Here is an 18,291-nt window from a genome sequence, read left to right on the forward strand (position 1 = left end):
CTCGCTGCCTAGGAATGGAATTCGAATCAGTGTCTTCAGACGTAAATATGATTAAATTACATAAAAGAGGTTTGTCAAGGATTGATAACATCAACGAACAACTGACCACTCAAATCTCTGGTTGAAACATTAAGAACTTTTTAACAATACCTGGGCCGACCAACAGATGCTTAACTCATTAGAATCTCAATGCTTTAAACAACACATGAGAAGATATGTCTACTTAATTCCAGTTTCCTAGAAGAAAATATAGCTTTCAAATGCTCATGCCAGTAGACTAATCATCTAAAGGTTGTATAGCCTTGACCACTAATCGTTTACTTATCCGAATGCTAAGGGGAAATTTACATAATCCGTTTAACTGACCGAGTATAAATTGCGCGCGTGTGTATACTTGTGCATGCTTGTGTTTGTGCATGTGTTAGCGCGTGTGTGTGTGCGTGTGTAGAATTTTATGCAAATTTTCTTATAAAATGAAGACATATTTCAGTCAATGAATCCCTTTAAATACAGTTTACCATAAGTGATTATCTATACATACATACATACATACACACACACACACACGCACGCACGCACACACACACACACACACACACACACACACACACACACACACACACACACACACACACACACACATATATATATATACACATACATTACATACATACATACATACAGATAGACAGACAGACAGACAGCTACAGGTGTGATTGTGTGGTAAGAAGTTTGCTTCCTTTCTTTATGTTTGTCTGTCCTTGTTTGTCCTCTCTGTGTAACGCCTTTAATGGCGAATTTCATGAAATAAAGAAGTTTGCTTCCTAACCACGTGTTTCTAGGTTCAGTCCCACTGCGTGGCACCTTGGGTAGGTGTCCTCTACTATAGCCTCGGGATGACCAAAACCTTGCGAGTGTATTTAGTTGACGGAAACTGAAAGAAGTCCGTCGCATATACGTATCCATCTATGTGCGTGCTTTTGTGTTTGCCCCCACCTCCCACCGCTTGACAACCGGTGCTAGTGTGTTTTCGTCCCCGCAACGTAGCGATCTGACAAAAGACCGATAGGATAACTAGCAGGCTTTAAAAAATAAGTTCTGGGATCAGTTCATTCAACAAAACATTCTTCAAGGCAGTGCCCCAGCATGGCTGCAGTCTAATGACTGAAACAAGTAACACACACACACACACACACACACACACACACACACACACACACACACACACACATACACACATTTGTATGTATCTATTCTTCCCGAGGGTCAAACTAATACACCTGCTTGTTGTTCCTTCACCTGTCTTCGTCTTTTGTTTTCTGTAAATTCGAATTATATATATATGGATGTGTGTGTGTGTGTGTGGATGTGTGTGTGTGTGTGTGTGTGTGTGTGTATGGATGTGTGTGTGTATATACACGGCTATTGAATAAGAAACACGTGTCCATGACTGTTCTTCAGTCAAGAAGTCCGTTCTCTTCCTCAATGGTTTGTCAACTTTGGAGAATCCTTCATTCTTGAGATTACCCCCCCCCTTCTCATGTGGTGCTATTCTCAATTGCCATTTCGTTATTATTTACATCATCTAAAGGTGGATATAATTTTAATAAATCAAAAATTTATGTTGTATGGTATTTGATGTGCCTGTATTTGTCTCTGTTGTTCATATAAATGCTGCTGGTCACTGGATTACTCTTAGCTAATTTTTACATGTACATATGTATGTACGTGTATATATACATATATATGTACGTATATGTGTCATTATTCAATTTTATTTCAAGGTTTCCTGCCAATAGAGAAAGAGCCAGTTTCTAACCTAGATCCAAGGCTCCTTCATTGGAATTTCAACATCAACAGGATATTTTTGTATGTATGTATGTTTGTATGTATGTATGTATTTCTATAGCTGTCTATCTGTCTGTCTGTCTGTCTGTATGTATGTATGTATGTATGTATGTATACTCTTTACTCTTTTACTCTTTTGCCTGTTTCAGTCATTTGACTGCGGCCATGCTGGAGCACCGCCTTTAGTCGAGAAAATCGACCCCAGGACTTATTCTTTGTAAGCCTAGTACTTATTCTTACGGTCCTTTTGCCGAACCGCTAAGTTACGGGGACGTAAACACACCAGCATCGGTTGTCAAACGATATTGGAGGGACAAACACAGACACACGAACATATATATATATGCATATATACGACGAGCTTCTTTCAGTTTCCGTCTACCAAATCCACTCACAAGGCTTTGGTCGGCCCGAGGCTATAGTAGAAGACACTTGCCCAAGGTGTCACGCAGTGGGACTGAACCCGGAACCATGTGGTTGGTAAGCGAGCTACTTACCACACAGCCACTCGTGCGCCTATGTATGTATGTATGCATGCATGTATGTATTTCTATAGCTGTCTATCTGTCTATGTATGTATGTAAAGTCTCCTCTTCCTCCTTTTTCTTCTCCTCCTCCCCTCCATTATTATCATCTTATTCTTCTATTACTTCCTCCACCTTCTAATTCTTGTTCTTCACCGCATCTCACCGACCCAACCTTGTCAGACCGTCGCGTTGCTTCATTGATAATTACACACACACACACACGCACAAACACACACACATACGCGCGCACGCGCACAGATGAACGTATATACAAACCTATGGATACACAAACACATGCAAGCACATACACTCACACGCACTCACACATACATTAATACGCCCACATTCGCACGCACACTCTCCCACATACACACGCTCATGCAAAACATTCGTACAACACACACACACACACACGCACACACACACAACAACACGCAGACACACACACACAGACATACACAAGTACGCTCCTTTTACACGCACTCACACACATACATCTGCAATCACAAACACATACTTACACACACACGCATGCGCGCGCGCGCACACAGCGTCCATGATTCATCAAAATTTGTTATTTGGAATTGTGATTCATTCCGACAAGCAATAAACTAAACTTACTTGAAACACGGCGGTCATCGTTGGGGGGAGTCTCGGTGAGAGGGACAGGGTGAGAGAGAGAGGGACAGAGAGACAGAAAGAGAGAGAGGGGGGGGAGAGAAAGTGTGTGTGTTACATGTATATATTGGTGCAAGTGTGTATGAGTGTATGTGTGTGTGGATGACAGGAGGCCAAGGTAACATAATGATGTTACAGAAGGTGGGAGAGAAAGGAAAAGGTAGTTACAAATAACTACATACATATCGCAAGTTATCGATTTTTCTTACTCATAGACAGGAAGGAAACAAGATCGATCGAGTGGTTGATTAGCTTTCATTTATTTTTATTCTTTGTACTTTTTTTGCTCCGCTTTTTTTTTTTAATTTTATTTTCTCTTTAACAGATCCTTCAAAAAAATTTAAGGCACACACCATTCTGAATAATGACAGTAAGGTTTTCTCTACCAGCAATTATAATTCCATTGAGGGGACATTCCAGGCATGCAGAAGTCCTTGAGATGAAAGAATTTTTAAGATGTAAATAACCAAGGCTCATTCTAGAGCCCGACTTCCGGTTTCAACACACACACACACACACACACACACACACACACACACACACACACACACACACACACACACACACATACACACACACATACACACACGCATACACACACACACACAGAGAGGCGTAACCAGGATTTCAACACCGATGGAGTTCTGAAATATGAAAGCAAATAAACCATTAGCTATCGAATGCACGAATAGCAGAATTAATATAAGTACAGGATCTAAGTGTGTATGTGTGTGTGTGTGTGTGTGTAGGAGTAATTGTTGATAACAATCTCAGTTGGAGTGCCCACATCAACAATAAGGTCGATATAGCTCGTAGGATGAGCTCCTGGATACTAAGAACCTTCCAATCCAAAGAACAAGGTGTCATCATTCCACTTTTCTCCTCCTTTGTACGGCCACACCTCGAATACTGCTGACCCCCTGTGATCTTCCCATACAAAACAAAACATCTTGAAAATTGAATCACCCCAGAGGGCACTCACAAAACGAAATGAAGGCATGACTGATCTTGATTACTGGGACGGCCTTAAAGCATTGGGACTTTACTCTCTCCAGCGCCGCCGCGAGCGGTACGTCATTTGCACGATGTGGAGAATATACCGCCAGCATTATCCAAACGACCTCAACTTCAAAATTCATCCATGGCTAGGACCGCGGGCAATACGCCCCTACCCAATTCGCGATCACAACGCGTAAATACACTGCAGCACAATTTCTTTTCCTCAACAGGCCTTGCCCTATTTAACATTGTCCCAAAACAGATCAAAAAGGTAAAAGATCCCATTACCTTTAAACGGAATCTGGACAAATTTCTTCAAGGAATACCAGACAAACCACCTGTACCTAGATACAACTCACTCAACAAGAAGTCCCTACTCGAATGGACCACGATACCACAAAACTTGATTTTAAAAGTATCTAGATAATCCTATCAGGTGGTGCTATTAAATTAGACATGGGCTGGACCAGTCTTTGTTCGATATATATATATATATATATATATATATATATAAGTATATATGATGTAGAGGTTAGTCAACCATCTAAGGAATAATAAATATCCAATATACTACTGGAGGGATACCTATTTATATTCAAAGGCTTACTGTTGCAAAGCAATAGTACAATTGAATAATAGGTATAAGTGGAGGTAAACAAAAGTTTATCCAGAATTTATATATGGCAAGAAAGAAAATGGAGAAGTGATTCAATTGACAAATATCAGTAAGATTTATTTAATACTAGCAGAGATACCCGGCGTTGCCCGTGTTACATACAATGGAAGAATTAGACTTTTCTGTTATATTTTCTCTAATGAACTGGAATACCTATGATTCGAATTTCATCAAAAAAATTCTAATCATGACACATGTATCCCATATTACTGATCTTTATGCACAGATTCCAAAATTCCAGTCTTATGGAACCTGTTAAAAGGATTTTGCTCCTGAAAAATGGAGGTCATGGAGCTCTAAAATGCGGGAATGAAGGTCCCTAATGGGGGTGGGTGTGTTAATGTCAACCAGAGAAGTTGAATTGTTGAGAATCTTTTTGACTTGGGTCTTGTATGCATTGTTCGAATTTCTTTGAAATAGGAAATATATGTATGTTCACTGGGTTTGTAAAAGAGAGAAAAGCTACAGGAAACCAAAAGACAAATGATAAGCAGTCAGCCACCCTACCCTAGTCGTTACTACTCCCCAATGTAGAATTCCTCACCATACAGGTGACAGGCACAGCCGTTAAATGCATTAGGGATCTATAACAATTAAAAGGGCATGACCCAACTGAAACATTAACAACTGTGTGACGTGAGGGTTAAGGGGGAAATGAAAGTGTCACCTCTGGAGTTTGCAAATGACCACTACACCGATAGGTAACTGGAGAGAATAAATTTCTGATCTATAAATGTCTTTGAATAACCAGTCACTCATCTGGGAAGGCCTTGAAATCAATGTTACCAACTGGGGGCTATGTGTGACCCAGTAATAATAAAAAGACTCAAAGGAGGTCTGCAACCAAATAACTTTACTGAACACTTTGCAACTGAATCAGTGGAGGGAAAGATGCCTCTCATTTACTTGACAATTTATGCACCTCATTGCAGAAATCACAATCTAAGTATATCTGAAAGGATAGTCTTACACTGTTGTACCATTGAATTACAAATAACGCTCATCTTTTGTGCTCGAGTGACCCTACAGCTTCCCAGAGTACAACTGCATTCGTCTTTGCTTAGATAAAATGACTAAATTGTGGGTGTTAAGTCCCCATGACATAGATGCCAACCTGGGGAATGTTACAGTGTTGAAATATACATATGCCATCAAGCTGTACCTCGAAATAAAAAGAGCAAATCCTATGCGCGATAGATATTTCCTGCAATCAGACTTGGACCCAATGCAGCAATAGATTTCTGACTAGCAACTCAAGCTTGCTGTGGACAAGTGCGTCACCATACACTTTGGGAGGAAAAATCCAGCCTTTACATACTCTCTTAGCAACACCAATCTCAAGAAGTCTTCTAGCGAATGTGATCTGGACAAACCACATCTCTAAGATTGTCAAGAAGGCTGAGGGTGTTCTTGCATCACTCAATAAGATCTTTGTCAGTCGCTCTCCAGCTACCTATTTAAAACTAAATTTACAATTTTACGTCAACACTTAGGATTTGCATCAGCAGTTTGGACCCCCTGTCTTGCTCGGTATATAAATCTTTTGGAAACTGTTCAGAAACGTGCAACAAAACGAATACCTGTCCTCAGGCATCTACCATACTCTGAACGTCTTGTTTTCCTGAGCATGGATACATTGAAGCTCAGACGTCTGGCAACTGACTTGGTAAACATCCATGATATTACACACCATCTTTCTAATATACTACTGTGGATCTCCATCTTACTATTTTGTTAGCGTAGATCTCCAAGAATTTTATATGCCTCCCCAGGGGTCATATGGAGCCCAGTTGAGAAGCACTGGACTAAACAATTGAGCCTTCAATCCTGACGAAATACAGAAAAGCTCGGCTTCTACAAAGGAATCTTTGTAAACCTCTGCAGCTGATATCGTCGACAATTGAAGCAGTTGTAGTCAGGATCGGTTGGATAAAAATAACAAAGGAATCCAAGAAACATATAAGTGAAGGGCGTCAGCTATGAAATTTTATATGAATTTAGCAATGGTGATGCCAGTTTGCAAGAGAAATTTTAATGAAATTGTGAACTTGTTAATTCATTGCTCACGACATTTGGTACACACCCGTCAGTATGTCGTAGGAGGACAAGCACTAAGTCTGTTTGTGTCTCACACACACATACACACACACACACACACACACACACACACACTCATACATACATACATACATACATACATACATACATACATGCACGCATACATACATGCACACATGCATACATACATACATACATACATACATACCTGCACCGCATACATACATGCATACATACATACATACATGCATACATACTTACATACATACATGCATACATACTTACATACATACATACATACATACATACATACACGATCTCTTTCAGACAGCACTTGCTAAACAACAGCATCAAAAACATTAACTTAATGCTGAAAAGTGAAGAAAACAATATCCTACATGTTGGCAGCCATCTCCTCAGGAAGCACTGTCTTCATGATGACCGGCCATATAACCTCAAAACAGCTGGACTGCCATACCTCAAAGAAGACGTGGAGGTAAAATGCTCAGCATACCAAAAAAAAAAAAAAAAAAAAAGACCATGCATGTGTAAGTTTCTCGTAGACTTGAAAAAGATGGTACCATTGACATGAAACGATGCCTCTCTTGGAATCGTGACCATTACATCACATCACACTTCGATGGCTATGCATTTGCAATCCAAGAACAGGAGATTTTTATTAGATACTTAATCAACAAAAGAGACAGCGAAGTCTTTAGAGTTCCAAGACGCAACCGTAAATGGAGATTATGTTATACTTTTGCAGAAGACATCACACATGTGATTAGCAACTGTATAAAAATGTCATTAAGATACTACCTCTCTATACGACAAGACGTCGCAAATATACAATGCTATTCGGAAAAAGAGACTGTCCTGGAATAAATACAGAGAACCTCCCTGTTATTGAATACGAACACAAATATCAGCACAAGAAATACTGGTGGAACATTCCCATCAAAACATCTATCAGGTGTAAGCATAACAGGCCAGATATTGTTGTTTGGGACAGTCAAGGAAAAGTATGTGCCGTCATAAAAATCAGCTGCCCTGCTGATGTGAATATCTCTTTGAAAATCGAAAAGAAAGAGGTTAACTATGGACAATTGCTTTGAAGCCTCCAGCTTCTATATCTGGATTACAAATTTAATAATAATTGGAGCGCTTGGTTTTGTAAGTAAAAGCTTAACTGTTAGTGTGGATAAGCTTGGAAAGAGATCAACCAACTGATTCGCACATTATAAATACAATCTGTAACCTTGCATAGTAAAACTATGCAAGATTTTTCTCAGGTTTAAAATGTGACATTTTTTTCCATTATTTACATTCTAAAGATGGAGCTTTGTATCTTGGTTAGAAACCAGCTCCTTCTTCAGAAGAAGAATTTGAATGATTAAAAACAAAAGAGACATGCATACATACATATAGATACACTGACAAGGTATTGGTTGGATCGGTACTGTATTAGAAGACTTGTCCAAGGTACTGCACAGTGGAACCGAACCCAAAACTACAAAACCAGATAGTTGCAAAGCGAGGTTCTTAACCAAACCCGGATCCCTGCACCTATATATATGTATATGTATATGTATATACATATGTAGCGGGCTGGATGTGATGTGCCATATCAGTTCGATATGATGTAGCCCACTACTGAATGTCGCGTGTAGATGTAACGCTTGAAGGTTCTTACGTCAGAGTACCAGTAAACATCGAAGAATCAACACCAAGAAGGAAGAAATATTATTTACTTACGTTTATTCGTTTGCCCAACAGGTAGTTAAAGAGACAGTAGCAATTTGAGGGATAGAGACAAGGATGGCTTACTGGTTAGTAGTTTATAATGTAGAAAAGGGTTGTTTGTCAGTAGAGAGTGAGAGTAAAGAATGCATGGTGCTGACTAGAAAGGCATAAATGATAAAGGCGGCATCGCCTTTCTTGCGGCCGAAAGACTCTCTTCGCATGTCGAGCGAAGGGCGAAGGGAAGTGCTGATCTTGGTTAAGGCTGACGCAAAAGGGGTGCTGCTCCTTGGTCTGGCTGACACAAAAGAGGAAGAGATAGGAAATTCTCTCTGTTATATAGACTATGGTCAATAATGTAGGTCAAACCCTAAACAAAGGACTGACCTTTCCTTGACCAGCACAGGTCCTAGGGGTTTGAGTGTGTGGTGTTTGCGGGAGATTAGAAGTAAGACACCTACCTTCTCTTCGTCGACGGAGACCTCTCCGGTGGTAACGCACCCTTCCACGTGGCCCAACCCGAACGCTAAAAATAGCAGCTGCTGTCCCGCGCAATCTCGTCAGCAATGCCCGTCCTCACTTCCCTGTGGCAATGCTGCTGGCTTCATGATGAAACCATGATTTATCTACAAGTCCGAGAACCCGAGGGCCTTCAAAAATAAGAATAAAAACCTGCTGCCTGTCCACTGGATGCACAACCCCAAGGCCTGAATTACCAAAAGTCTAACTTGGAGTCGGTTCCACCAATGCTTCATCCCTCAAGCTAAGGAATACCTCCAAAACGTATGCATAGAATTCAAGGTGTTGTTTGTTATGGACAATGCTGGTGGTCACACTTTGGATCTGAATCACGAGGGAGTTCAAGTCGAGTTCCACCCTGCCAACACCACCTCCCTCATCCACCCTATGGATCAAGGCGTGATCCGTGCCTTCAATGCACTTTACACTCTGAACTCTCCAACACTTTGTGGATGCAATGGATTCGGGCGAGAATTTCAAGTTAAAGGAGTATTGGCGTAAATTCTCGATTGCAACGTGCCTGTCAGAGATGAAACCAGAAACTGTCATCGCATGCTGGACGAATGTGTGGCCAGGACTAAGATGGCTTCTCACTTGTGGTGAAACTGGCAAAGGTACTTGGCAAAGGTTTTGACGGCATCACACAAGATGAGGTCAACGACCTCATCGATGCCCACTCTGAAACCCTGACAGACGAAGATTTGTTGGAGTTAACGAAGTCTGCCAGCGAGAAGGACGATGGGGTGGGCCTGGCAGTTGAACGTCTGTCCGACCTTTTAAGGACAGCAAAGCTATTGCAAGAGAAGGCGGAAGCAAGGGATCCCTATATGGTTCGGCCTCTCCAATTTATAAATACCATCGATGCTGCCATGCAGTTATATAAAACTCTCCTCACTACCATGAAGAAACAACGACAGCAACTTTCCATCACAATTTTCCTCAAGGCCACAAAGAAAACCTTGCACGAAGACACGACATCCCTTAAAATACCCGAAGAACAGGCGTCACCCGAAGAGCTTTAAATCTTCTCTCCTGTGCAGTCATTACCTTCATTATTTTCATCGTCATCGTTTTAAATCACTATCATTCATTATTGGTGAGTAACTGTACATTTTACTCTATTTTTAAAATTAAATTACTATTAAATATAATATAATATAATTTAATATTATATATATATATATATATATATATATATATATATATATATATATATATATATATATATATATATATATATATATATATATATAATATATATATTTATAATATAATATATATATTTTTTCTGATGTTATATTTATTCCTGAATGATGTGTAAAGAAATTTTGATTTAAGCCTCTTAATGAATTCTTTATACTGAAATATATATTGAAGAAGATAAATATGTTCTTTTGAATTTATACGTTTTTGCGTCGTAACTCCTTTATTATTATTATTATTATTATTATTATTATTATATATATATATATATATATATATATATATATATATATATATATATATACTTATGTACATATTTATGGGCCACGTCCAATATTTGCGGTTTTTCACAATTCGCGGGTGCTCTAGGAACGTAACCCCGCGAATACCGACGGACTACTGTATATATATATATATATATATATATACTAGCAGAAATACCCGGCGTTGCCCGGGTTAAAGAGAATAATGAAATCTAAAAACGCCGTCTAGACTACGCATCATCTTTATATATAGAGATGTATATACACACACGTATATATATGTATATCAATATAAATATATGAAAGTCAATGAAGTTTCGTAAAAGAAGGTGATCACATACATACTTTCTTGCTGTTGTGATAACACCTCGTTGTAAACTATGTTCCTTGTTTTCCCCTGTGGAGCATATACAAATAGGTTTTTTTTTTGCTGCCCACTCTTGAGCAGCCACCATACAGTTGTCCATGTGAGAAGCAGGGCTCTTCCAAGAGAAGACCAGCTACAGACAGTGTTTGACCCTGATATTTGTTTATGGACATGGCAAAAGTCACACGAAGGGGGAATTGTAGTCTTCTGAATGTAAAAGGAATGTCTGCTCCTGATGGAGTAAGAGGAATTCTTGGAATAAAGTCGTCATCCCCTTTTGCACATCCAGAAAGAATGGTAGCCTCGATAACGTGTGACATCATTTTCTAAATAATGCTCATCTGTTATGTTCGGGTTAAAATTTCATCAACATCAAAAATATATGAATTTTCATGGGAGTTATGGCCGTTATGCAAAGAATATAATTTCCAAATTTCATAAAGATCCATTCAGTACTTTTGACGTAGTTTTGGATAAGAAAACAAATTACTAATGTGTGTGTTTGTGTGCATGTGTATGTGTGTGTGATGGGTGTATATATATGTATAGACATCTGTATGCATGTATATATGTATATATGTGTACATATTACATGTACATCTATCTATATATATATACATCTACACATATGTATACATATACATGTATGTATAGATCTATATATATATATATATATATATATATATATATATATATATATATATATATATATATATATATATATACATATACGTGTACATCTATATGTATACATATACATCTCTCTCTCTCTCTCTCTCTTTCTCTATCTCTCTTTCTCTCTTTCTCTCTCTCTCTCTCTCTGAAAGTATCTGTCATTACAGTATTGAAATGGTGTACATATACATGTATATGTATACATATACATCTCTCTCTCTCTCTTTCTGTCTCTCTCTTTCTCTCTTTCTCTCTTTCTCTCTGTGTGAAAGTATCTGTCACTACAGTATCAAAATGTGATTGTTTCAGTTAGTGGAATAGTTTCATTTTTAAAGTGAAAGTATTTGACATGAGTGTTTTTGTTTCACTTTTGACACGTAATACTTAAATAGTGGAGGAGATATTATGTTGCCGTGTGCTCGAACTCTGCAAGAAGTTAATAATTTTTTTTGACTAAAACACAACTGGAACCCTAAGTAAGGCATGTGTAAAATTTGAATGAAATTGGTTGCGTAGTTCTCGAGTTTTAGGGATTCACACAGACAGACAGACAGACAGACAGACAGACACACATTCTCATTTTTATATATATAGATATATGTGTGTGTGTGTGTGTGTGTGTGTATGTGTGTGTGTGTGTGTGTGTGTGTGTGTGTGTGTGTGTGTGTTTGTGCGCGCGCGCGTTTGTGTGTGTATGTGTGTGTCTTTGTGTTTGTCTCCCACTCCACTTGAGAACCGATGCCCCAGCATAGCCGCAGTCTAATGGCTGAAAAAATAAAAGAAAAGAATAAAGGTAAGCGATATTACATTTTTTAAAATATATTTCAAAGAAGAATTTCCAGGTGAAGTGTATCATTCATTTTTGAAACTGGATCCTTAATGAATCCAGGATTAAAAGAGATTGAGAAGCTCTGTTCTATATCTTTGGTAGACGGACACGGATGTTGTCACAATGGTTGACATCTTAGTCGCATTCGATACTGACTTTTAATCGTTTCAAGTTTGATAAGAAATGAAAATTTAGGTTAGATTGCCACATGGAGACGCAGAGAGAGAGAGAGAGAGAGAGAGAGAGAGAGAGAGAGAGAAGGCTGTGGTGGAACTCTGATTACAGATAAAACACTTGTCCTACACTTGAAGATTACAGGTGAATGATTAATAGAACCACGTGACAAGGAAACACATGACAGCGAGGAAGTCAGATTACATAGACCGACTGACAGATTAAAGAAGGAAAAAAGGCAATAAGAAAGAGAAGAAGAATGAAAGAATCGCGTAGAGGCGGAAGGAAACAAACAAAGAAACAGATAGATATTTATTTTTACGTTTTACTTGTTTCAGTCATTGGACTGCTGCCATGGTAGAGCACTATCTTGAAGGGTTTTTTTTCTTTTGAAGGGTTTTTTTTCTTTTTCAAGTCTTGTACTTATTCCAATGGGTTCTTTTGTTGAACCGCTAAGTTACGGATATATAAACAAACCAGCACTAATTGTCAAGCAATGGGGTGAAGGGTGGGGTCAAAAACCAAATGCAAACACACACATTAACACACGCATACACACTCGTATGTATATATATATATATATATATATATATACGACAAGCTTCCACACAGTGAGATTGAACTCAAAACCATGTGGTTTCAAAGTGGACAACAACCACACAACCTTATTGGTCTCTCTCTCTTTCTGCCTGTCTGTCTGTCTTTCTCTCTCTCTCTCTTTCTTTCTCTCTCTCCCCCTCTCTCTCTCTCTCTCTCTCTCTCTCCCTCTCTCTCTCTCTCTCTCTCTCTCTCTCTCTCTCTCTCTATATATATATATATATATATATATATATATATATATATATATATAATATTGTTTAACATTTTTAATAATATTGTTAAACATTTTTCTTTTATTTATTGGTAAAATAAGTATTTTTATAGAAATTCATTTGTTATATATTGTTAGCTGATATTCTAATAAACGATATGTTAATAGTATAACGTTTAATTTTAGTTTAAACTAAAGCTTCGATAAGTATAACATCGTTGAATACTTTTCTTTTATTTATTAGTAAAATAAGTACTTTTACTTCTTGATATAATAAGTATTTTTATATAAATTCATTTGTTATTTATGGGTGGTTGATATATATACATTCATTTTATTATTATTATTGTTGTATTTTGACCCGAAGATTAGTTATAGTTTTGAATAGAATTGATTTTCGATCGATTTATTTTAATCGATTTTATTTTATTTTATTTTCTATTTGAAAATTTGGTTATGAAACCCGTGTAGTCGTTTCATTATTTATAGATTATTAGATTGTATTTTATTATAGTTCTTTTTAGTGCATTTGCTTATTAAATTTTTCTATATGTGACTATGGATTTTCATGGATGAGTTCATATATTTATATACTATATACTGTGAAACTTAATTTAATTTTAATTTTTGATAAATTGAATTTAATTGAGTTTTTACCTGTAAATTTGGATTTTCATCCCTAATATATATATATATATATATATATATATATATATATATATATATATATATATAACAAGTAGAAAGATATTTTTGTCAATACGCAAATACTGAACAGTATATATAAAGGATAAAATCCTTTTTTTATCTTTTATATATACTATTCAGTATTTGCGTGTTGGAAAAGAAAGAAATCTTTCTACTTGTTCTACGCTTCAAAAACAAACTTGTTTGTTTACATATGACCTAAGTTATATATCTATCTATCTATATCTATCTATCTATATATATATATGTATATATATATATATATATATATATATATATATATATATATATATATATATATATATATATATATATATATATTGTATGTATGTATGTATGTATGTATGTATGTATGTATACATATGTGTGTGTGTGTTTATGTCGTTGAATGCTCGAAATGAGGAGTAGATAGACAGCCAACTGATGAAGGGTCGTTCTCTGTGTTTACTTGTCCTGTTTTCCATTTTTTCTCCCGTTGTTTGCGTATTTAACTCGTTTGTATTCGTATTTCATGCTGTTTACATAGTTGGTGACGTCCTGTACCCATATATGTATATATATATATATATATATATATATATATATACATATAGGTGGTGCTCCAATATTACACAGTCCAGTGATTGAAATTAGTAAAAGGGTAAAATGATAGAGGAAAAGAGAGAGTTTTAGAATATAATGGGTTCTATGTCGACTTTGACTATGAGTATTCCAGTTCTTCAATCATTAAATAACAGACAAAGTGGGTGAGTATACCACGGACATTTTACACGGAATTTATAGGCAAAATCAGCGCGACATAGTGTTTGACAAAGTTGGTCCTTTGAATTGTAGATGGGTTTCCACAGTTTCTGCTTACCAAATTCCAGATTGGTTCGACCAGAAAATTTGATCATATATACAAGTTGTCCAAGGTGCCATGTAGTGGGATCGAACGTAAGACGTTATGGTTGCGAAGCAAACTTCTTAAACAACACACAACATTGTCGGTCTCTATGGTTGTACAACACCGACATAACGAGCAAACTCGCTTTTGAGAGGAGTCTCAAAATTAATGGCAAGGTCATCACATATCTGAGGCACGCAGACGATGTCGTCCTCAGAGCCGGCAGCATGCAGAAATTACAGGATTTAGTTAATAGAGTAAACGACGCAATTACTAAAGTTGGGTTTCGTCTAAACCTCCCCCACCCCCGAAAAAAGTAATGAAAATAAATAAAAGCATAACAATGAACAAGATTGCATAAGAAAAAACAAGAATATCGAAAACGTAAACGAATTTGTGTATCTTGGTATTCTTATTACCAATATTTACTATGACACATTTGGAATTAAGACGAGACTCAATATAGCCCAAAATGCCATATCATTGAACAACATGTGAACAAAAAAAATCAACTCTTCAATTCATTGATATTTAGTATAACTATCTATGGAGTATAGATGGAATATAAAGAAAATTGGAATATAAAGAAAATTGATTAAAGAGAAATTGAAACAGCTGAACAATGGCGTTTTCGATGCATTCTCAGAATAAGCTGGATGGATAAAGGAACTAATGAGTGGATCCATCCTAAGATAAAATGTCAGGGAAGACTGTTAAATACTATCAGAGAAAGAAAACGGGCCTTTACCGGCTGTGAAGACAAGACCTTGACAAGGTCCTGTTAAGAGATGTGGCAAATGGCAAAGGAACAAACGAGAGGAAGACCTAAAACCAGATTTAGCGATAACTCAAAGAAGCTAGTGGTGGAACTTTTGCAGAACTGTGCAGACTGGCACAAGATAGATATGAGTGGAGGGACGTGGTGGCTCAGTTATTTGAGCTTTCCGTTTACAAAGTAGTTGCTCACCCTACTATAAATAGTTGTTAAATCTCCCTCAAATTTCAGCCATCGGTCTTTAAAACGAACAGACACATAAGATAATATGATCTTGGAATCACTGTATCGAGGACGGAATTGGTATGGCTGGAATGTCTTTTTGATCATAGGTCTGCTCTACTATGGATAAGTTGTAGCCTAATTATCAATAACAAAAACAACTCCCTTTCACACATGTGCACACACACACACACACACACACACACACACACACACACACACACACGCACACACATTTGCTCAGAAAAGCGCTTGCACAAGCACAAGTACACATACAACATACAAACCCCATCCACACACAAATTGTGTGTGTATATATATATATATATATATATATATATATATATACACATACAAATACACACACACACACATACAGAGGGTGCAATGGATAAATTTACGTTTCCATAACTTAGCGGTTTGGCAAAAACACTGATAGAATAAGTACTAGACTTAAAAAGAATAAATCCTGTGGTCGATTTGTTCGACCAACGGCCGTGCTCCAGCATGGCCGCAGTCACATGACTGAAACAAGTAAAACAATTAAAAAACTATGCTATTTTGATCTCGAGCAAGGCCGGATATCTCTGCTAGTATATATATATATATATATATATATATATATATATATATATATATATATATATACATATATATTATGGTCGATAAGTATGAAATTTGTGGTAAGGTATATGGTAAACTTTTACAGCTGTTCATTTTGCGCCTTTATTATATTTTGACAATCTTTATTTTTTGTTAGAAAGCTGACACATCTATTTCTTTATTCTAACTCATTTTACGCTTTATAAAGTATTTATAAATCGATTTTTGCTATTTTAGTTTAGAGATGGATAAGTCAGAAATTCGTACAGTTTTGAAATATGAGTTCTTTCTTGGAAATGCAGCATCATAGACAGCTCGGAATATTAATGGAGTATTTCATTCTAATGTTATTACACAGCAGACAGTATCAAATTGGTTTGCAAAATTTCGTTCTGGTAACTTTGACCTCACAAATGAGCAACGTGGTCGACCAGAACCAAAAGTGGATAATGACGAGCTGAAAGCCCCCAGTCGAGTCAGATCCATCTCAAAGTGTCTGTGAATTATTGCTGTTGTTTGATGTTAGCAAGCAAACAATATTGATTCACCTAGTTTAAATCGGTAAAGTGAAAAAATTGGATAAGTAGGTTTTACATGAACTTGCAGGCGAGATCTCATTTTTGTCTCGCGTATGGCAATGGTTGCAGGCGAGATCTCGCTGTTTCAAAAATGGCCCTGGCTTCTTGTGCCTGCTCCAGTTATTCTCTATTTTTGCACTGGCGTTCTCAGGGGGAGCCCCTGTAGCGAGGCAGAAAGAAGCCAGCGCCATTTTGAAACAGCGAGATCACGCCTGCAACCATTGCCATACACGAAACAAAAACAAGTTCTCACCTGCAACCATTATTTAAGGAAAAGACAACATTTTCCTTCTCATTCTTCTCACACTGATATAAGCAAGACTTCGAAGCCAGGAGCTCACAGTGGACTTTTGTTCCGCTGTGATACCACATGCATTGTCTCCAGAGGTTATTGAACCTCACGTGTATGAGAGAGAAGGCTAACTACGCATTGCTGTGAAGATGGTTACTGAAAGCAAACCCCTTGTACGAAGCACCTGTGAATAAACGGTTATTGCATTTACTCCGCCTGACAAATTCAGCGTGAGAAGAATGAGAGAGAAAATGTTGTTGTCTTTTCCTTAAATAATGGTTGCAAGCGAGATCTCGTTTTTGTCTCGCATATGGCAATGGTTGCAGGCGAGATCTCGCTGTTTCAAAATAGCGCTGGCTTCTTTCTGCCTCATTACAAACTCAATGAAAATCAGAAACAGCAACGTTTGGAAGCCTGCATTATGCTACTTTCTCGTCACAAAAACGAATAATTTTTTAATCGAATTGTAACGTGATAAGAAATGGATCCAATACAACAACCGCAAATGTTCAGCACAATGGTTGGGCAAAGATGAGCCACCAAAACACAGTCCAAAAAGTAAAATTCATCAAAAGAAGCTGATGGTGTGTGTTTGGTGGTCTAGTGCAGGTGTGATCCATTATGATTTCATTAAACCTGGCTCATCAATCATGGCCGAAGTATACTGCAGCCAACTGAACCAAATGATGCAGAAACTTACAAAAAAACCAGCCTAGATTAGGCGACAGATCCACCCCTATTTTATTGCAAGACAACGCCAGACCATATATCGCAAAAATGACATTGATGAAATTACAGGAGCTGGAGTTGGAAGTTCTCCATCATCCACCATACTCACCTGATCTTGCCCCCACTGACCA

Source organism: Octopus bimaculoides, chromosome 25 (genome assembly GCF_046866305.1).
Source record: "Octopus bimaculoides isolate indiv1 chromosome 25, ASM4686630v1, whole genome shotgun sequence".
NCBI classification, from domain to species: domain Eukaryota; kingdom Metazoa; phylum Mollusca; class Cephalopoda; order Octopoda; family Octopodidae; genus Octopus; species Octopus bimaculoides.